This window comes from Anomaloglossus baeobatrachus, chromosome 1, assembly GCF_048569485.1.
Source record: "Anomaloglossus baeobatrachus isolate aAnoBae1 chromosome 1, aAnoBae1.hap1, whole genome shotgun sequence".
NCBI classification, from domain to species: Eukaryota; Metazoa; Chordata; class Amphibia; order Anura; family Aromobatidae; genus Anomaloglossus; species Anomaloglossus baeobatrachus.
In genome coordinates this window covers 694,506,872-694,530,269 of record NC_134353.1, presented here as the reverse complement: position 1 = coordinate 694,530,269, position 23,398 = coordinate 694,506,872, and the positions used below count along the sequence as shown (strand labels likewise).

The 23,398-nt window shown below is 47.1% G+C and overlaps 1 protein-coding gene across 2 annotated transcripts in view; it reads right to left on the bottom strand.

The window, feature by feature from the left end:
• Window positions 1–23,137, bottom strand: part of SIRT4 (sirtuin 4) — a 39,024-nt gene extending 15,887 nt beyond the window's left edge. Inside the window, exon 1 of one of the 2 annotated variants that reach the window (XM_075341745.1) lies at window positions 23,049–23,137. The gene's annotated coding sequence lies outside the window, so the exon portion shown is untranslated. The other variant, XM_075341746.1, reaches the window with a different exon arrangement.
• Between the last annotated feature and the right edge of the window lie 261 nt (window positions 23,138–23,398).

Below are 23,398 nucleotides of genomic sequence, written 5' to 3'. Positions count from 1 at the left end.
CAGCACCCACCAGAGATCACAGGGAGGATCTGGGAGCCACGCAGACGACTGGGTCTGGTGAGTATGAGTCTTCTGGGAAGTGGGGTGTCTGCTTTTATTTTTTTTGTGGGAAGGGGGGGGGGGGGGGACGACTTACCAACCATGTTTCTCCAAAAATAAGACCTCCTCCAAAAATAAGCCCTGGTGTTTTTTTGGGGGCAAAAAAAGTACAAGACAGTCTTATTTTTGAAAAAACAGTATATTTCCGTTAACAGATGGCGGACCTGAGTGGGGACTAGTTTTTTTTGTTTAAGTTGAATTCTATTGGTGGTAATTTGAGTAAAGAACATTTTGGATCCGTTCCCATTTATCCTGTGCTCTATGCCGAGCACTTAGGCTATGTGCGCTCTGCACCGCACCGAAAATGTGCGCTTCAGAGCGCAGCTGAAAAGCTGCGTTCTGAAGCGCATGGTGCCGGCAGATTCGTGCGCTCTGCCTGCAGCTCCTGCCATAGACAGCATGCAGAACGCACGAAAGAAGTGACATGTCACTTCTTAGAACGCAGCGATTCGGCAAGCAGTCGAATCGCTGCATTCTAACATGCCACATGCGCACGGCCCCTGCACAATCTCCAAAGATTGTGCAGGGGACGCAGGACGCATGCAGTTACGCTGCGGTGCAGAACGCAGCGTAACTGCATGTAATACGCACACGTGCGCACATACCCTCACATCAGGGTTTCCTACATCTCTGAAAGAAGTGATTCAGGTGAAACCCCTAATGGATCCATTCACTATAATGAACAGTTTGGACTCTGTTCAGTTTTGTCCTTTTCAAAAGGTGCACAAAACTGTTGTTCATGGCACTTTTGTCAATACCTAAAAAGAAGCACAAAAAGGTGGACACCGCTTGACCACATTCCACATGGGAGTTCAAAGTGGCTCCCTCTGCCTCATTACAGTGAAATTTTCTGTAGGTTTTGTCTGAATCAAGTTTTTCAGAGATTTAGGCTATGTCCGCACTTTGCGTCGAGGTAGTTGCAGTTCTAAACGCATCCTCTGGCAGAAATTGCTTTTGCCAAAGTTGCTTTTGGCCACAAAATCACGGTAAATACGCGTGCATTTTTACTGCGTTTTAGCGCTTTTTACCTGCGTTTCCATTGCTTAACCCCATAGCGACGGCCTAACGTCTCAAGACGTCGGAAAAACAGGGTACTTATTCTGTTCCGACGTCTTGAGACGTCAGGCCGGAAAAAGCTTGTAGCGCCCCCCAGTGACGAAAAATCTCGGGGGTTTCAGCTACCGGAGGTAGCTGAGACCCCCAAGATTATGAATCGGGGTGTTTTTTTTGGACCCCGTTAATGCGATCGCCGGTATACACCGTATACCGGCGACAACATTAAAAAAAAAAAAATGGCCGGTAAAATTGATTTATTTCTCATCTGACGTGATCAAACATGTCAGATGAGAAATAAATATAATCCTCTAGTGCCCCCAAAGCCCCCGGTACCGGAGAGTCCCCCCACCACCCCTACCCCCCCTCCGGAAAATCCAAGATGGCGCCGACGCGCGCTGAAAACTGCCGCCGCCGCCGGCTCTGTATTCATTTCCCTCCGATCTGAAATGATCAAACATTTCAGATCGGAGGGAAATGTCCTCCCCCTGACCCCTCCTCCGGTACACCGGAGATCTCTGGTCCCCGGAGCCCCCTCCGGTTCTCCAGAGCCGCCTCCCCCCTCCCCCCTCCGGAGCGTGGAAAATGGCGGCCGCATTCATCCTACTCTTTCTGCCGCATGTGACACGTCACATGCGGCAGAAAGTTGTCCCCAGGTCCCCCCGTCACCCTCCGTCACCCCCCCCAGCCCCCGGTCATACGTTACCTGTCTGCTGGTGCTCCGGCCCCGCGATCACGCCGCCTCCTTCTCTTGAATGCTGGCGGCGCATGCGCAGACAGCGGCTGTCAGCTGGATCCCTGCAAGCAGGGATCCTGCTGACGTCGCTGATGCACAGGCTCCACTGTGGACCGGGGGAGGGTGAGTGCAGTGATCTGCAGCCACACTCCTCACATGGAGAGGCTGCTGTTCCAGAAAATGGGGGGTACGTTCTGTGAGCGTGCCCCTCATATTCTGGAATGAGGTTACTGCAGGTCACTCTGCCCTAGGTTGGACCGGGGCAGTGTGAGTGCAGTATTCTCAGATTACTGCACCCACACTGCTCATGGAGAGCTTGCTCTTCCAGAAAATGGGGGATACGTTCCCTGAACGTGCCCCCCATATTCTAGAAGATCCAGAGACGGCGTGGGACCTCAAAAATGGATTACAGCGACCGAAATTTATTTATTTACAATAAATTGGTAAAAGAGGAATGTTTCGGGGAGTTTTTTTTCAAATAAATTTTTTTTTGTCTTTATTTTTTTCTATTTCTTGACTGGGTTAGTGATGTCGGGTATCTGTTCAGATGCCGTGACATCACTAACCCCAGGGCTTGATGCCAGGTGACATTACAGCTGGTATCAACCCCATATATTACCCCGTCTGCCACCGCACCAGGGCGCGGGATGAGCTGGAGCGAAGCGCCAGGATTGGCGCATCTAATGGATGCGCCACTTCTGGGGCGGCTGCGGCCTGCTATTTTTAGGCTGGGAAGAGTCCAATAACCATGGCTCTTCCCACCCTGAGAATACCAGACCCCAGCTGTCTGCTTCACCTTGGCTGGTGATCTAATTTGGGGGGACCCCACGTTTTTTTTTTTTTTTAAAAAAAACGCCTGGGGAGCCCTCCAAATTGATCACCAGCCAAGGTGAAGCTGTCAGCTGTGGTTTGCAGGCTACAGCTGTCTGCTTTACCCTAGCTGGCTATCAAAAATAGGGGGGACCCCACGTCGTTTATTTTAATTAATTTTTTGGGGGGCTAAATACAAGGCTAGGCACCCTTTAGTGCCACATGAAAGGCACTAAAGGGCGCCAGCTTAGAATATGCAGGGGGTGGGACGTTATATTTGTTTGACATCTATCCATTCATCCATTGTAGCATTTTAGGCTGTGCGCCCACAATCGGGATTTGCAGCGTTATGGGCGCAGAGTGTTTTCCCTGCGTCCATAACGCTGCATTGTGCAGTAGAAGCACAGTGGAAGGATTTTTAGAAATCCCATGCCCAATGTGCTTGCCCAATGTGCTTCTTTTCTCCGCCACATAAACCGACCTGTGGCGCAGCTTCCCGAGCCTCAGCATGTCAATTTATGCTGCGGAGATGAGTGTTCTCTGCAGGTAGCATAGAGCTCCACAGCGGCCTGAACCCAAATCGTGGGCATGGGCAGCTGCGTTCTCCCGTGGACAACACTCACATCTCTGCAGGAGGCTGACACTGTGTACTAGACGCCGTGTCGCTGGATCATGGCCACATAGCCTAAAAGTGAGACATTTGTTGCTACAGCAACATTTTTGTGAAGTACCTGTGGATTCAAAATGCTACTATACTCCTGAATAAAATCCAGTTTCCAAAATGGAGTCACTTGTGGGGGGTTTCGAATGTATAGGTACCCAAGGGGCCCTGCAAATGTGACATGGTGCCCGCAATTTATCTCAACTTTTCCAGAATTCAAATGGTGCTCCTTCCATTCCAAGCCCTCCCATTTATCCAAACAGAGGTTTTTGGCCACATGTGGGGTATCCCTGTGCTCATAAGACATTGGATAACAACCTGTTGGGTCCACGGTTTGTTGTTGTCTCTTGAAAAAGTGAGAAATTTGATGCTGAAGCAACATTTTTGTGAAAAAAATGAAAATTTTCAATATGGCAACCTAAGCTTATCAAAATCTGTGAAGTATTCGTGGATTCAAACTGCTCACTATACACCTAGATAAAAGCCTTGAGGTGTCTTGTTTCCAGAATGGAGTCACTTGTGGGGGACAGCCACTGTTTAGGCACCTCAGGGGCTCTCCAAATGCAACCTGGCGTCCGCTATTGATTCCAGCCAATTTTGCAGTCAAATGGCACTCCTTCCCTTCCGAGCCCTGCTGTGCACCCAAACAGTTGATTTCCACCACATATAAGGTATCGCCAAACTCAGGAGAAATTGCACAATAAATGTTATGCTGAATATTTTCCTTTTACTCTTGTAAAAAAAAAAGCTACCTGGTTGAAATAACAATTTTGTGGTAAAATTTTTTTTTTTTTTTTTTCATGGCTCAAAGTTATAAAATTCTGTGAAGCACCTGGGGGTTCAGGGTACTCACCAAACATCTAGATAAATTCCTTGAGGGGCCTAGTTTCCAAAATGGGGTCACTTGTGCGGGGTTTCTGCTGTTTAGGTACCTTAGGGGTCCTCCAAATGTGACATGGTGCCCGCAATCTTTTTCAGCCAAATTTCCTTTCCAAAATTCAAATATTGCCCCTTTCGTTCCAAGCCCTCCCATTTGTCCAAACAAAGGTTTCAGACCACATGTGAGGTATCACCGCGCTCATAAAAAAGTGGTTAACAAACCTTGAGGTCAAATTTTTGGAATTACCTCTTGAAAAAGTGAGAAAATTGATGCTAAAGCAACATTTTTGAGAAAATTATTAAAATTTTCAATATGACAACGTAACGTTAACAAAATCTGTGAAGTACCTGTGGATCTAAAATGCTCACTATACCCCTAGATAGAATCCTTGAGGGGTCTAGTTTCCAAAATGGTGTCACTTGTGAGGGGTTTCTTCTGTTTAGGTACCTTAGCGGACCTGTAAATGCAACATGGTGCCCGCAATCTATTTCAGCCAAATTTGCTTTCCAAAATTCAAATATTGCTCCTTCTGTTCCGAGCCCTCCCATTTGTCCAAACAGAGGTTTCTGATCACATGTGGGGTATTGGCGCGTTCATAAGAAAGTGGGGAACAAGTTTTGGGGTCCATTTTGTTGTGTTATTTCTTCTAAAAGTGAATAAATTTGGGTTAGAGCAACATTTTTAGGTAAAATTTAATTTTTGCTTTTTTTTCATTCCACATTGCTTTTGTTCATGTGAAGCACCTGAAGGGTTAATAAACTTCTTGAACGTGGTTTTGAGTACTTTGGGGGGGTGCAGTTTTTAGAATGGTGTCACTTTTGGGTATTTTCTATCATCTAGGCCTCTCAAAGTCACTTCAAATGTGATGTGGTCCCTAAAAAAATGGTTTTGTAAATTTTGATGTAAAAATGAGAAATCGCTGATAAACTTTGAACCCCTCTAACTTCCTAACAAAAAAAAATTTTGTTTCCAAAATTGGTCTGATGTAAAGTAGATAAGTGGGAAATGTTATTTATTAACTATTTTGTGTCACAGAAATCTCTGGTTTAACGGTATAAAAATTCAAAAGTTGAAAATTGCAAAATTTTCAAAATTTTTGCCAATATTCAATTTTTTTCATAAATAAACGCAAAAAATATTGTCCTAAATTTGGTACTAACACGAAGTCCAATATGTGACGAAAAAACAATCTCAGAATCACCGGGATCCGTTGAAGCGTTCTAGAGTTATAACCTCATAAAGTGACACTGGTCAGAATTGCAAAATTTGGTCTGGTCATTAAGGTGAAAATTAGCTCCGTCACTAAGGGGTTAAAGTCAGATGTGTTTTGATTACAAAGACACTACTAAATAAAGCTTTGACATACAAACACTATGAAAAAAGGGGAAAAAAAAAATGATCGTGTTTCTGACATCAAAATAATGGAATGATATGTCCCTTTACACACACACACACACACACACACACATAGTCCAACAATTAAATTAATGATAAATATATATTTATTGGAATTATAGCGATAAATAGTATAAAACCGCTATAATTATATTAAAAATAACTATTTTCGTTATGATTTACATAACGAAAATAGTTATTTTTAATATAATTATAGCGGTTTTATACTATTTATCGCTATAATTCCAATAAATATATATTTTTTCATTAATTTAATTGTTGGACTATGTGTGTGTGTGTAAGGGTACTTTCACACATCCGGACTTTTGCTCTGCGGCACAATATGGCGTTCTGCAGAAAAACCGCAACCGGCTTTTGTAACGCCGATTGCGGTTTTTTTTGCATTGACTTACATTAGTGCCGCATTGTGCCGTAGGGGCTTGCGTTCGGTCCGGTTTTTGCCGCATGCGGCAGATTTAGCCGATGCGGCGGCCGGATCGAACGTACCCTGCAACGTTTTTTGCTCCGGCAAAAAACACCGCATCGCGCCGCATCCGGCCGCTGCGGCGCATTTTTCAATGCATCCCTATGGAGGCCGGATGCGGCGCGATGCGGAAAAAACCGCATCCGGTCGCCGCATGCGGTATTTTCCACTGCGCATGCTCAGTAGCATGCCGCAACCGGAAAAAACCGGACCGGCCGCATGTAAAAACTGATGCAAAGGATGCGGTGTTTTCACCGCATCCGTTGCATAGTTTTCACAGCCGGATTGAGCCGCAGGGCTCAAACCGGATGTGTGAAAGTAGCCTTAGGCTACTTTCACACATCCGGATTTTTGCTCTGCGGCACAATACGGCGTTCTGCAGAAAAACCGCAACCGGCTTTTGTAACGCCGATTGCGGGTTTTTTTGCATTGACTTACATTAGTGCCGCATTGTGCCGTAGGGGCTTGCGTTCGGTCCGGTTTTTGCCGCATGCGGCAGATTTAGCCGATGCGGCGGCCGGATCGAACGTACCCTGCAACGTTTTTTGCTCCGGCAAAAAACACCGCATCGCGCCGCATCCGGCCGCTGCGGCGCATTTTTCAATGCATCCCTATGGAGGCCGGATGCGGCGCGATGCGGAAAAAACCGCATCCGGTCGCCGCATGCGGTATTTTCCACTGCGCATGCTCAGTAGCATGCCGCAACCGGAAAAAACCGGACCGGCCGCATGTAAAAACTGATGCAAAGGATGCGGTGTTTTCACCGCATCCGTTGCATAGTTTTCACAGCCGGATTGAGCCGCAGGGCTCAAACCGGATGTGTGAAAGTAGCCTAAAGGGACATATCATTCCATTATTTTGATGGCAGAAACGCATGCGTTTATGTAGTTTAAAATGCATGTTTTCTGCAGCTAAAAAGCATGTAAAACGCTGGCATTTTGATGTTTCTTGCTTTTTACAACTTATCATTGACTTCAATGTTAGCAAAACGCAGCCCAAATGGCAAAAACAATTGACATGCTGCTTCTTTGAATGCAGAGTTTTTGCACAAAACAATGCAAATTAAAATGGAGCGTTTTGAACTGCAAAGTGCGCACAAGAAATCCACTTTTCCCATAGACTTTGCTGGAAAATCAAAACGCATGCATTTTGGCATGAAAACGCTGCAGTTCAAAACGCTACAGAAAAGCAGGTGAAAACGCAAAGTGCGGACACAGCCTAAGGCTGGGTTCACACATAGCGACAACGACGTCGCTGTTACGTCACCATTTTCTGTGACGCAACAGCGACCTTGTATGTCGCTGTTATGATCGCTGCTTAGCTGTCAAGCACAGCGACGCAGCAGCGATCATAACGTCGCTGCATGTGCAGAGAGCAGGGAGCCGCACACACTGCTTAGCGCTTGCTCCCTGCTCTCCTAGCTACAGTACACATCGGGTTAATTAACCCGATGTGTACTGCAGCTACATGTGCAGAGAGCAGGAGCCGGCAGCACAGGCAGCGTGAGAGCGGCGGAGGCTGGTAACGAAGGTAAATATTGGGTAACCACCTTGGTTACCCGATGTTTACCCTGGTTACAGCTTACCGCAGCTGCCGGCTCCTGCTCTCTGCTTGCTTCATTTCGTCGCTCTCTCGCTGTCACACACAGCGATGTGTGCTTATCAGCGGGAGAACAACAATAAAAAAACGAACCAGGGCTGTGTGTAACGAGCAGCGATCTCACAGCAGGGGCCAGATCGCTGCTCAGTGTCACACACAGCGAGATCGCTAATGAGGTCACTGCAGCGTCACAAAAACCGTGCCTCAGCAGCGATCTCGCTGTGTATGAAGCACCCCTTACACGTAATCCCTGCTTTACACAACAAAATGTTTTTTGTACCACCAAATTTTAAAGGCTACAGTTTTCTTTTCTGCTGACAGTCATGTGAGTGGTTGTTTTTTAAGGGATGTGTTGGGAGTTTTATTGGTATCATTTTGGGCCACAATATTTATTGATCACTTTCTATTTGGCTTTTTGTGAAGCAGAAGAAATAGCAATTCAAAAACTGTTTTTTTTTTAATGCTGTTATCTGTCCTTTCAGTGATTAAAACATCTTTACTCTTTGGGTCAGTGGGATTACAGCAATACCACATTTATATAGTTTTTTTTTTAATGTTTTGCTGCTTTTTACACCATAAGGCCATATGTGCACTATGACGTTTTTGCACTTCTCAAAAACGCTGTGTTTTGGCCACAAAAAACCTCACCCGTGACAAAAACGCATCAGTAAAAATGCATGCGTTTTTTCCATGTTTCGGTGCGTTTTTGGCTGCGTTTTTTATCACTGTGTTTTTTTCCAATGCATTGAATGGGTGAAAAAATGCAGTAAAATGCAAGAAAGAATTGACATGGCCATTTTTTTTTAGCTCAAAAACGCAGCTAAAAATAGAAAAAAAAAAGAAGCTGTGTGCGGACAGCAAAAATGAAAGTATAGAATGTATGTCTGGAACATGAATGGTGTGAACATGGTGCAAGTATTTTAACTGGTGAGGTTACATATAGACTAGGGCCCCCTAAAATAGAGATTACCTTGGGGTTGGTTTTGAGGCTCTTTTGCATTAATCAATACAATGGCTAAACATCTCTTATAGTCCTATTATTCATAGCAGTTATGCATATTCCATTTTTCATGTTTTTTCACTTTTTCAGATAGTTCATTGTATTTTCCAGTCTAGTATTCCCATACTGCGCACCCAAAAACGCACAAAAACGTCGCAAAAAACAGTGGTACCAATTTTATTTACATATGACTTTTTGATTGCATGTTATTCACTTTTTTGTCCGCTGTATGATAAAAAGAAGTTTTTGCAACGTTTCCATTTACTTAAAATTGCAAATTTTACCTGGAAGGTAACTATAGCCTGGGTGTAGGGACCTGTTACCCAGGCTATTGATTGTTACCTTCCAGGTAAAACTTGCAATTTTAACCTTGGGTGTGCAGTATTTTCTATGTTCTTATACTAGGGATTGTGGATGTCCATGCATTTCTTCCGATTATGGTGCACTTTATGTTTACTCTGGCAGCTTATTGAGAGCCCTTTGTTTACAGTGATTGTATGGGGTTTTTACCAGCAACACTTTTCTATATACCATTTATATGTGGGCCAGGGTTGGTGCATTGTTTTGTAACATTATAATTTGAGTGCAACATATTAATTTTTTTACATCCTTCCTTGTATGTGAATTGCATTATATCTGGGTATTTATTGGGTCCCTCTCAGGAATATCTGTTTTTTATTTTAAAAACATTTTAATTAATTAAAATATTTAATTTTAGCATTAACCACTTGATTGTTTCCTTCTATTGGGGGACAATTTGTCTTTGTTGATTTACCAATCACTACATCGTGGGGGTCCAATCGGGTGGGATAGGGACCGTACTCCTTCTCCCTGCCTCCCAAATGCTGCCATGATCACAGCATTTAGGGGGTTAAACAGCCAGGCGCACGAAGGGACCGTCCATGACTAAGACAGTCGGCGCTTGGCTATAACTAATGCTGAGCTCCCAGCAGCGATTGTGCAGACACAGCTCCTGTTCCTGCGCATTCACCATGATGTACATTTGCGCCATTTTGCAGGAACCTCTTTCCATCCATGAAGTACTAAGGTTATATGTTGGGAAGGGGTTATATGCATCTTTTGGTATTCTATTTGCAAAATTATAATCTATCAAAATATTTAAACCAAACCCTCTGTTTGATACAAAACTGTGGGTAAAAAAGTAGTTCAGATGGGAAGGACCTGTGAGGCAAGCTATGCGCCGCTTACACCTCTCGCAATGGACACTGGTGCGTATCTTCCAAGAGTCATGTGACTCATGACATGGAATTTTCACAGGGGATTTAACAATGGGCTATATAAAAGGACAGCAATCCCCCACACTGACATGCCCCTGGAACAAGCTGGGTGAAAGGAACGGTAGGAGGGGCTGTCTACCCTGCCCCATAATCTTACGGTGTGTACGCCTAACAGAAAGCTGTATTAGGCCTCTTTCATTTAACGCACGTGACGGTTTGTGGTGCAGGTACGTAAGGCCATCCTTGTGTGCGTGTGTTCTACATGTGCTAGCTGTGTGACATCCAGAGAGCAGACGGACAGCATGAACTTGTATGCTTACCTGTCTCCGCTGCTGCTACTTCCGGGTCCACGGTCAGTGCAGTGAATATACAGGTTTCCACTCAGACGCCATCTTAGTGAAGAGTTTTCTACAATACTTACAAATGCTACTGCACATGTGTCGGAATTAGGCTAGGCACGCACTTTGCGTTTCCACTGCTTTTTAGGTCCATTTTGAGAAGCACCTTTTTCATGCCAAAAGGCATGCGTTTTGATTTCACAGCAAAGTCTATGGAAAATGGGGGTTTCTAGACCCCACTTTGCGTTTTTAAATGCTGCGTTTAATTTGCATATTTTGTGGCAAAAACCATGCATTCAAAGGAGTATGTCAATTGTTTTTGCCATTAGGTGCGTTTTGCTAACATTGAAGTCAATGAGAAATTGCGAAAACCAAGAATCTTGCAAATTCCAGCGTTTTCCCTGCTTTTTCAGTGCAGAAAACATGCGTTTTGGACATCAAAATAATGATATATGTCCATTTACACACATAGTCCGTCAAATAAAAATAAGAAATTCAATAAATTTCCTATTTATCCATAAAATATCAGATTACCGCTATAAAATCATTAATTTAAATCAATTTTCATGTTTTTTCCTATTAATATAGATTTGATCCTTTTTTTTCAAATTTTTTCAATAAGTTTGAATATTTAAACTTTATTTAGCAATGTCATGATGGACAAAACGCATCAAAGCGCAGGTGGAAACGCAGATAAAAAGCGCTCAAAACGCGGTAAAAACGCATGCGTTTTCAGCGCTAAAATAATGAAAAAGGCAACTTTGGTCACATCAATTAGGGGAAAAATGTGCTTCTGGAACTGCAAGTAGGAGAACGCAAAGTGCGTGCCTAGCCTTAATGTCTAAGGCTATGTGCACACGTTGCGTTTTTTTCAGCGCGGAAAAAAATGCACCCTCTGGCAGAGGGGAGAATTGTAAACAATGCTTTTTGAGAAAAAACGCATCAAACGCATGCGTTTTTCATGCGTTTTTTTAGGTGCGTTTTTTAAGACTTGTCAGTGTTAATAAAGTTGGTTGAACACAGACCTTTGGAAAAAAAAACCTGTGATGTCATTTCCTTCTCCACATTCTGTTTGGATAAATGGGAGGGCTTGGAATGGAAGGAGCATCATTTGAATTTTGGAAAAGTTGAAATAAACTTCGTGCACCATGTCACATTAGCAGGGCCCCTTGGGTACCTATACGTCAGAAAACCCCCACAAGTGACCCCATTTTGGAATCTGCACCCCTCAAGGATTTTATTCAGGAGTATATTAAGCATTTTGAATCCACAGCTACTTCCCCCAAAATGTTGCTGTAGCAACAATATTCTCACTTTTAGGCCCGTTTCACACGTCAGTGAAAAACACTGACGTTTTTCACTGGCGTGTAAAACACGCACATGTCCCTCTGTGTGCCGTGAATCACGGCACACGTGGGTTGTCTAAGTGCAATCCGGGCTCCGTTCTCCGTGGCCCGTGATTGCACTCAGTAATCATCTCACCTGTGCCCGCTCCCGCTCTCCATGGTGCTGATCGCTCCCGCGGTGCAACATCCGGCTGGTGCTGACCCCCGCAGCAGCTACTTCCGGGTCGGCTGTGTCGTGCATCATGAATATGCGCGACAATAATGAGCCGGCTCAGAAGCAGCAAGCTGCACGGGCTGCAGAGGACATCGCTGGACGCTGGGTGAGTTAAAATGATTTTTATTTCAAAAGCACGTTTTTTTCTGGCACGTGTTTCACGGACCACACCACTGCGTGGTCCGTGGAACATCAGTGATGCCAGAAAAAAATGGACATGTCTCCGTGCGGCAATCACGCACACGCGGGTACGCCGCACGGAGACACGTGCAGTGTAAAATCACTGACGTGTGAGCAGACCCATTCATTATAATGGGTCTGCGTATGTCAGTGATTCTGGTATGTTTAAAAAGAAGGGAATTTTGTTTACTTACCGTAAATTCCTTTTCTTCTAGCTCCAATTGGGAGACCCAGACAATTGGGTGTATAGCTACTGCCTCCGGAGGCCACACAAAGTATTACACTCAAAAGTGTAAACCCCTCCCCTCTGCTATACACCCTCCCGTGCATCACGGGCTCCTCAGTTTTGGTGCAAAAGCAGGAAGGAGGAAACTTATAAATTGGTCTAAGGTAAATTCAATCCGAAGGATGTTCGGAGAACTGAAACCATGACCAAGAACAATTCAATCTGAACAACATGTGTACACAAAGAATAACAGCCCGAAGGGAACAGGGGCGGGTGCTGGGTCTCCCAATTGGAGCTAGAAGAAAAGGAATTTACGGTAAGTAAACAAAATTCCCTTCTTCTTTGTCGCTCCATTGGGAGACCCAGACAATTGGGACGTCCAAAAGCAGTCCCTGGGTGGGTAAAAGAATACCTCGTAATAGAGCCGTAAAACGGCCCCTTCCTACAGGTGGGCAACCGCCGCCTGAAGGACTCGCCTACCTAAGCTGGCATCTGCCGAGCGTAGGTATGCACTAGATAGTGCTCCGTGAAAGCGTGCAGACTCAACCAGGTAGTCGCCTGACAGACCTGCTGAGCCGTAGCCTGGTGCAGCAACGCCCAGGACGCACCCACGGCTCTGGGAGAATGGGCCTTCAGCCTTGAAGGAACCGGAAGCCCAGCAGAACGGTAGGCTTCAAGAATTGGTTCCTTGATCCACCGAGCCAAGTTGACTTGGGAGCTTGCGACCCTTTACGCTGGTCAGCGACAAGGACAAGAGCGCATCCGAGCGGCGCAGGGGCGCCGTACAAGAAATGTAGAGTCTGAGTGCTCTCACCAGACCTAACAAGTGCAAATCCTTTTCACGTTGGTGAACCGGATGAGACCAAAAGAAGGTAAGAAGATATCCGGATTGAGATGACCAGAGGATACCACCTTCGGGAGAAATTCCAGAACCGAACGCAGAACCAGCTTGTCCTGGTGAAACCCCAGGAAGGGGGACTTTACATGACAGCGCTGCTATGTCAGACACTCTGCGGAGTGACGTGACTGCCACTAGGAAGACCACCCTCTGCGAAAGGCGTGAAAGAGAATATCCCTCATTGGCTCGAAGGGTGGATTCTGAAGAGCCGGTATCACCCTGTTCCGATCCCAGGGTTCTAGCCGACGCTTGTAAGGAGGGACTATGTGGCAAACCCCCTGCAGGAACGTGCGTACCTGAGGGAGTTTGGCTAGACGCTTTTGAAACAAACACAGAAAGCGCCGAAACTTATCCCTTAAGGGAACCGAGAGACAACCCCTTTTCCATTCCGGATTGAAGGAAGGACAGAAAGTGGCAAGGCGAATGGCCAGAGAGTAAAACTCTGATCAGAGCACCAGGATAAGAAGATCTTCCACGTCCTGTGGTAGATCTTGGCGGACGTTGGTTTCTTGGCCTGTCTCATAGTGGCAATGACCTCTTGAGATAACCCTGAAGACGCTAGGATCCAGTACTCAATGGCTACGCAGTCAGGTTGAGGGCCGCAGAATTCAGAATGCGTCTGCCGCCAGAGCTCTGTGATCTTGAGAACGTGCCATGAATGCCGGGACCTTGTTGTTGTGCCGGGACGCCAATAGGTCGACGTCCGGCTTCCCCCAGCGGCAACAATCTCTTGAAACACGTCCGGTCGAAGAGACCATTCCCCTGCGTCCATGCCCTGGCGACTGAGAAAGTCTGCTTCCCAGTTTTCTACGCCCGGGATGTGAACTGCGGAGATGGTGGAGGCTGTGGCTTCCACCCACAGCAGAATCCGCCGGACTTGCTGGAAGGCTTGCCGACTGCTTGTGCCGCCTTGGTGGTTGATGTATGCCACCGCCGTGGCGTTGTCCGACTGAATTCGGATCTGCCTGCCTTCCAGCCATGGCTGGAACGCTATTAGGGCTAGAACACTGCCCTTATCTCCAGAACATTGATCTGGAGGGAGGATTCTGCTGAGTCCATGTACCCTGAGCCCTGTGGTGGAGGAAGACTCCCTGACAGACTCGCGTCCGCCGTGACCACAGCCCAGGATGTGGGCAGGAAGGATTTTTCCTTCGACAAGAGTGGGAAGAAGCCACCACTGAAGGGAGGCCATGGCTGCCCGAGAAGGAGCAACGTTCTTGTCGAGGGACGTCGATGTGCTGTCCCATTTGCGGAGAAAGTCCCATTAAAGTGGGCGCAGATGACTCTGCGCAAACGGAGCTGCCTCCATTGCTGCCACCAACTTCTCTAGGAAGTGCATGAGGTGCCTCAAGGGTGTGACTGGGCTCGAAGGAACGATTGCACCCCTGTCTGTAGTGAACGCTGTTTGTCCAGCGGAAGCTTCACTATCGCTGAGAGAGTATGAAACTCCATGCCGAGATATGTCAGTGATTGGGCCGGTGTCAATTTTGACTTTAGGAAAAATTGATGAACCACCCGAATCTCTGGAGAGTCTCTAGAGCAATGTTCAGACTGTGTTGGCATGCCATCCGAGAGGGGGCCTTGACCAGCAGATTGCCTGAGAGAGTAGGACCGCTACCACCGTTGTCATGACCTTGGTGAAGGCCCGTAGGGCTGTCACCAGGCCGAAAGTTAGTGCCACGAACTGAAGGTGTTCATTCCCTATGGCGAAGCGCAGGAAGCGCTGATATTCTGGTACAATCGGCACGTGGAAATAAGCATCCCTGATGTCGATTGATGCTAGGAAACCTCCTTGGGCCATCAAAGGTGATGGCAAGCGGAGAGATTCCATCCGGAACCGTCAGGTTCTCAGTCCGTTGAGCCGTGTGAAGTCCAGAACGGGGCGGAGTGATCCGTCCTCTCTGGTACCACGAACAAGCTGGAGTAAAAAGCCGCGACTACGTTCTTGAAGGGGAACGAGGATCGCAACTCCTCCTGCCTTCGGAGTGTTCACCGACTGGAAACGTGCATCGGCTCGCTCGGGGGACGGAGATGCTGTGAAGCAACGAGTCGGAGGACGAGAACTGAGCTCTATCCTATGACCGTAAGACAGAATGTCTCCTACATCGGTCTTGGACATGTGGGGACCACTCCCCTGACCTGGGCCGCCATGCAGAAAAGGTTCTCTGTGCACGGCGGAGGATGAAAATACCACCGCCTGAGACGTCAAAGACGCTAATTGCGGAGCACAGGATGACCGCATTGATCTGAGACAGAGCAGCTGAGATAGCCTGGAGTGCCCACCCCTGCAAAGGCTGGGGCAACGGACGCGCCTATGGCTTCATAGATGGATCCCATTAGGAGTTCTATCTGTCTGTTCGTGGCATTCTTGAGCGTGGACCCGCCAGCCACTGCTACTACTGATCTAGCCGCCAGTCCGAGACTGGCGGGCACCTTATGACACTGAGCCGAAACCTTAACAACGTCAGAGGGGAAGGAATAACGTGTGTTATAAGGCGTTCAGTAAAACGCTTGTCCGGGAAGGTGTGCTTCTGGACAGAATCTGTGAAGCCTTGAGAGCCACGTCCGGACAGAGTCCTGGGTTGCGACCTCCGCCCCATCCTCTAGAGGGTCCTCAAGCTGTGACCCTAGAAGTCGGGGAAGATTCCAAGCAAGGCTGCTTAGCCGGACTGGGACTGCGGTTCGTGCTGGAGTTTACCACGTAATAACTAGAGGCCACCCCAGGAACACGCTTCGTCGCAGACCGAGGGAGGCCTGGGGCGATCCCGCAGTGCCCGGGGCCTGTGTAAGGGGCCGGTCTGGACTGCAAACTCCTAGTCTCTTAGCCGACCATTTGTCCTAGCCTGAGACATGGATAGTGAAAATGACCCAGAGAGTTTCTCAGCAAAGCTGTAACTCTGTCCCTGCCGCCTGGACAGGGAACGCCGGCGAAGCTCAACCAGTGAAACTGCATTCAAACATTATATAGCCATATATACAGTGTATCACATATACAGTTCATCACTCTAGGGGGCCCAGCATCGAGAAGAAGCCCCCTGGTGTACCGACCCTGAAGCAGTATGTGCTGCTGAAAACATGGCTGTCGGCGTGTACAGTGGAGGGGGGAGCCGTGGGCGTAACCCCAAAAGTGCGGGAATCTGGTGCCCTGAGCGAAACGTGAGGGAGGCGGAGGACAGCCAAGTGTGCTCCAGCCGTCACTGCTAGCCTCCTACTGACCGTCCCGCCCTTCCCCCTGACTGGCAGGGCCAGGGACGGGAGTTTAAGGCGCTAGGCCGCAAAAGCCGGGAACTAAAGTTACAGACCGCGGCCGGCAAGCAGGCGCGGTCGGCGCGGTAGTCGCCAAGTCTGAGGCGAAGCTGCTCTCTGCACCGTCCCCAAGGGGACACTGAGTCCTTGAGGGGATCAGTTCCGTAGCGTGATTAGTGAGGGGGGCGGAGGACAGCGAAGTGTGCTCCGGCCCTCACTGTCGGCGTCAGCCCGACTGTCCCGCCCTTCCTCCTGACTGGCAGGTCCGGGGGTGGTATAATGATTGAACAGTGCCCGGGGCTGGACTGTAAGGCTTCTCTAGGAGTAGCCAAAAATCAACAGTGCGACCATACAACAAGCATATATATATATATATATATATGTACACTTCGGCACTCAGTGGGGCCAGCACCTCAGGTGCTGCTTACCGACCGCTCACAGCGGTTGTGTGATCACCAGAATCCGTGCCCGGGCCCCCCTGATGTTGTCTCTCCTCTCCAGCGTCAGAAGTGCTGACAGTAATGGCTGCCGGCGTTCTGTGGGGAGGAGGGGGCCGTGGGCGTGCCCTAGAAAGTGCAGGAATCCAGTGCCCCACTGTGCTGAGTGAGGGGGGAGGAGGATACAGAGTATGCTCCAGCCCTCAGTGCTGCCGTCCTGTGCAGCGTCCCGCCCTTCCCCTGACTGGCAGGCCTGTGGGCGGGAATAAGCGAAACTAGGCCGCAAAAGCCAGGGACTAAAGTTATAAGCGCGGCCGGCAAATAAGCACGGCCGGCGCGGTAGTCCCCGGCGCACTAACACACCCAGCAATGCTGCAGTGTGTATGGCACAAGCGCTGCATGCGCGGTCCCCACGGGGACACAGAGTACCTCACAGTAGCAGGGCCTTGTCCCTGACGATACCCGGCTCCTGTCCAGCAGATTCCCCAGGGGCTGCGGAGGGAGCACGGTCCCAGTGCCTGGAGACCGATTAGGATCCCACTTCACCCAGAGCCCATTAAGGGATGGGGAAGGAAAACAGCATGTGGCTCCTGCCTATGTACCCGCAATGGGTACCTCAACCTTAACAACACCGCCGACAAGAGTGGGGTGAGAAGGGATCATGCTGGGGGCCCTGATATGGGCCCTCTTTTCTTCCATCCGACCTAGTCAACAGCTGCTGCTGACTAAGCTGTGGAGCTATGCGTGGATGTCAGCCTCCTTCGCGCACAGCATAAAAACTGAGGAGCCCGTGATGCACGGGAGGGTGTATAGCAGAGGGGAGGGGTTTAGACTTTTGAGTGTAATACTTTGTGTGGCCTCCGGAGGCAGTAGCTATACACCCAATTGTCTGGGTCTCCCAATGGAGCGACAAAGAAAAAGCACAAACGTCCCAGAATCACTGACGTGTGAAACAGGCCTAAGGCTATGTGGCCATGATCCAGCGACATGGCGTCTAGTACACAGTGCCAACCTTCCTGCAGAGATGTGAATGTTGTCCACGGGAGAACGCAGCTGCCCATGCCCACGATTTGGGTTCAGGCTGCTGTGGAGCTCTATGCTACCTGCAGAGAACACTCTCGTCTCCGCAGCATAAATTGACATGCTGAGGCTCGGGAAGCTGCGCCGTCAGTTTATGCTGCGGAGAAAAGAAGCACAGTGGGCACGGGATCTCTAAAAATCCTTCCACTGTGCTTCTACTGCACAACGCAGCGTTATGGACGCAGGGAAAACACTCAGCGCCCATAACGCTGCAAACCCTGATTGTGGGCACACAGCCTAAAAAGCGTCAATGGATGAAGGGATGTCAAATATATATAACGTCCCACCCCCGCCTGCATATTCTAAGCTGGCACCTTTAGTACCTTTCATGTGGCACTAAAGGGTGCCTAGCTTAGTATTTATAAAAAAAAAAAAACAATGAAAAAAATGGCGTGGGGTCCCCCCTATTTTTGATAGCCAGTCAGGGTAAAGCAGACAGCTGTAGCCTGCAAACCACAGCTGGCAGCTTCATCTTGGCTGGTGATCAATTTGGAGGGCTCCCCGGGCTTTTTTTTTTTATTTATAAATAAAGAATTAAAAAAAAAAAAATAACGTGGGGTCCCCCCAAATTAGATCACCAGCCAAGGTGAAGCTGACAGCTGGGGTCTGGTATTCTCAGGGTGGGAAGAGCCATGGTTATTGGACTCTTCCCAGCCTAAAAATAGCAGGCCGCAGCCGCCCCAGAAGTGGCGCATCCATTAGATGCGCCAATCCTGGCGCTTCGCCCCAACTCATCCCGCGCCCTGGTGCGTTGGCAAACGGGGTAATAAATGGGGTTGATACCAGATGTGTAATGTCACCTAGCATCAAGCCCAGCAATTAGTGATGTCACGGCGTCTATCAGATACCAGACATAACTAATTGACAGTAAACAAAAGCAAAAAAAAAAATGACAAAAAAATTTTTATCAGAAAAAACACTCCCCAAATCATTCCCTTGTTCTCCAATTTAATCAAAAAATTTGAAAAAATGGGTCCACAGAAATCCATTTGGACGTCCCACGTCGCCTCTGGACCTTCTAGAATATGGGGGCACGTTCAGGGAACGTATCCCCCATTTTCTAGGAGGGCAGACCCTCCATTTGAGGAGAGTGGGTGCCAAAAATCTGCACCCACTTTCCCCGGGTCACAGCTGCAGACTGCCGAGCAGCCAGCACAGCTCTCTGAACACAGTGCTGGCTGTCAGCTGCTCTGCACATGTGACCGGCCGGCGTCTGCTGTGAAGGAGGAGGAGGCCGCGGGGGATCAGCCCTGCGACCGGACAGGTAAGGGGGAATACCGGGGGGAATAGGGGGTGACCTGGCAGGGCCTGGGGGGCATTTTTCTGTCGCATGTCTCAAGGCACATGCGACAGAAATCATAGGAGTAGGGCGGCCGGTGCGCTACTGTGCGCGCGGCCATGTTGGATTTTCGGGAGGGGGGTCGGGGCGGGCACTTTGGCGATACCGGGGGCTTTCAAGGACTTTGCCAGGAAACCTCTTGACCTCACTTCCAGATAAATGCCTGCGTTCTGGCATGCCGACAAAGCCCGCGGACCGCAACAAAAAAGCAGCTAACTGCGGTGTAGCTGCGTTCTGACCCACATCATTGGTTCAATGGGGGAGAGAACGCTGCCACAACGCACAAAAGAAGTGACATGCTGCTTTTCTTTCCGCACCGATTTTTGGCATCCAAAACGCTGCGTTTAGAAACGCAGCGTGTGCACTGATTTTTCGGCTTTCTCATACACTTTGCTGGGAAAGCTGAACGCATGCAATTTGCCACTGAACCGCTGCGGTTCTAAACGCAGCGTTTCCGCGGTAAAAAACGCAACGTGTGCACACAGCCTAAGTCGGCGACAGGGTGAGGAACCCCAGGTAGACAGACGGGTGGGAATATATAGCAAGAACCGACCCACATATTCCCACCCCGGTCAATTAAAGAGCAGTGCATTGCTGGAACTTTACTTGCACAAACATCCAATCTCTGAACAAAAGGTATGCCTAGATTCAGCATCCTAGCATCAGTATAGCACTGGCTTTACTTTACATAGGAAAATCCTGGTGAGTGGTTTTCTTTAATTACCTTCTCTGTGGGCAACGATACATGAATTTTTTTTGGAAGTTCACGCATATGGATTTTTGAATACTTTACATCCTAATTTATTTATGGTCAACAGGTTCTCTAAATATTTAATGGTGATTTAACACTTATGTATTCATATCACTACTGTGTAGTTGTATTTTTTTTGCTGCTAAATGAGATTGCCTTTATTTCTGAAGTATCACTGCACTTTCCCGCTTCTAATTACCACGTAGTTTTCAGTCCCTTAGAAGGAAAAAAAATTTTGTAACAATTTTACTCAATTGATTAAATAAAATTAATTTTATATTTACTCTAGCGAGAATCGCTTCTTTACCCAGTTTTGTATTAAAGGGAACCTGTCAGCAGACATTTTGCAATAAACCTAAAAGATTCCCCCTCTGCAGCTCCTGGGCTGCATTCTAGAAAGGTTCCTGTTGTTCTTGTGCCCCCTTTCTGACCAAAATAAATAAATACTTTATAAAGTCTTACCTTTCTATATGCAAATCTTTTTTTATGTACACGGGGGCGGGCTCTCTTGCGTCTGTTAGTCGCCCTCCTGCCGCTTTACACCATCTCCCATCGCTCATTTCCATACCTGAGGACGCCGCCCAGTGCTCCAGCGGCCCCCGCGCATGCCCAGTGCCACTCTCGCGGGAGTGATCACTGTGCACAGTGTGACCGCTGGTGATGTGATTGCGCAGGCGTGAGATTATGGGCGGCGCTGTGATTATCAGCAAGTACCTGCCCATAATCTCGTGCCCGTGATTTTCACTCTGCCTCCACCGTTATGCTGCTCCACTCCTCCCATCTATTTCCTGCTCCAGGGAAAGATGGGTAAGAGGTGACGTGGGTTCATCTGGCCAGCGCTTGCGCAGAACAGTGGAGGCAGAGGGGAAAGCGCGGGCACAAGATTATGGGCGGGTACTTGCTGATGACAATCACAGCGCCGCCCATAATCTCACGCCTGCGCAATAACGTCACCAGTGGTCACACTGTGCACAGTCCCGCGAGAGTGGCACCGGTGCATGCGCGAGACCTCGGGAGCACTGAGTGGGGTCCTCAGTTATGGAAATGAGCGATGGGGGACGGCCTAAAGCGGCAGGAGGGCGACTAACGGACACAAGAGAGCCCGCAACCATGTATATAAAAAAAGATTTACGTACAAAAAGGTAAGACTTTATAAAGTCTTTATTTTGGGCTCAAAGGGGGCACAACAACAAACAGGAACCTTGCTAGAATACAGCCCAGGAGCTGCAGAAGGAGAATCTTTTAGGTTTATTGCAAAATTTCTGCTGACAGGTTCCCTTTAAACTGGTTTGGTTTAAGGGCTCGTACACACGTCACGTAATAGCATGCATTTACGCTGCGTATTGCACTGCAGCGTAAATGCATGCATCCTGTGTCCCTTGCACAAACTATGAAGGTTGTGCATGACATGTGCGCACGTTGCTTTTATTAATGCAGCGATTTGGGTGCTAAAATTTTGACCCAAATCCATGCGTTAATAAAATGAGCATGTCAATTATTTGTGTGTTCTGGATGCAGCTCCCACTCTGTCTATGGTGGGAGCAGCAGCAAGAGAGCATGAAATCGGCTTTTTTTTAATAAAATAACTGCATCCATTATGCACTTTCTGCAGCGATTTGACGCGCACATATGCTGTCAAATCGCTGCAGAATATTCTGCAGTTACGTGCGCATGAGCCCTAACTGTGTTTGCAGTGTCATGCACACAATCATTAGGACTTTTCTAGACTAAAATCTATCAAAAGGTAAACGTCTTAAAGAAAAGAAAAAAAAAAAAAAAAGATTGAAACTCTAGAATTGGAATCACTGTACCTCCCCCCAAAAATGCAATAAAAAAAAGTTATTTTTATAGAGATCGGTCTGTCTGAGTAGTGTATGCCAAAATGGTTTCTATAAAAGCTACAGCTCCTCACGCAAAAGAAACCTACTTCTACCATGAAGTGCAACTACATAGATAGATAATAAAATTAAAAAAAAGTTCAGTGGCTTGGAAAACGCCAGAAAAAAAAAAAATTTCAAGATACTAAAACATTTGTTTGGGGGTTTTTTAAACTATTTTTTGCATTATTGTAATTGTACTGATCCGGAAAGTCATTAACAGGTTATTTTTGCCACATAAATGAAGGAAAAAGAAGGGAATCGTGTGGGTTTTTGGTTTTTTTTTTTCAACTCCGTTAAACATTTTCCCTCATCATCATCCTGGCATCATTCAAAACTACAGTGTGTTCTGAAAAAAAAAAAAAAAAATAAAAAATATAATATATATATATATATACACATACATACATACACACAATATATGGTATATATATATTATACAGACACACATACAGTATATATATATATATATATACACACACACATACAATATATGGTATATATATATTATACAGACACACATACAGTATATATATATATATACACACACACACATACAATATATGGTATATATATTATACAGACACACATACAGTATATATATATACACACACAACATATGGTATATATATATATATATATATATATATATATATATATATATATATATATATACATACATACATATAAAACAAACAAGCTCTCATGCAGCAGTCGTTGGTAAAAGAAAAACTTATGGCCCTTGAAAGCAAAAAGTGGGGAAAAAAATAATTTTATGAAAAAAAAATTGATAAAATGGTAATAACGTAGAAAAAAATAAAAAAAATAGTAATTATAATAGCAATAGTAGTAGACTAGAAATAATAAGAGGTATTATAGAAATAAAATAGTAATAATGTGGTGACATTCTTCTGGCTTCTCAGTCCAGGAGGTTGAGGGGGATATGAGAGCCACGGAGCATGCGCAGTACGGACAATGTCCGCCACTACATGACCCTCGTGATTTCAGACGTACCACAGCCGGACGGCACTGGGAAAACAACCAGCCGCCCCTCACCCGGAGAGCAGCGGCCGCCATATATAACCTGTCTGCGGAGCCGCGGCGTCTCTGAGGGCACATAAGAAGCAGTACAATGCAGCACGCCATGTTCCCCACACTCACCCGTGCCCACCGTCCCACAGTCCTTTGCGCAGGTGGAGACTGAGGAAGTTCCGGTCTAGGACAAAGGCACATTGGCGGAGCAGGGGGAGAGGAGAGAGGGCAGTATGTAGGAGAGCCTGCTGAGGAAGCCGCCATTACTGTACACCAGGATACACAGCTTGTGATTGCCTGATAATAAATACATTTCATAAAGATCCACTTTTAAGTACATTATGTATAGAATTCATATTCTGCGGCCCTTGTCTTAAAGGAATTGTACATTAAAAACATACCTATCCCTGTTAGAATGGAGATGCAGTGTGCAGGCTGGACCGCTGCTCTTTCCATTCTATGGAGTTGCTGAGCGCTGC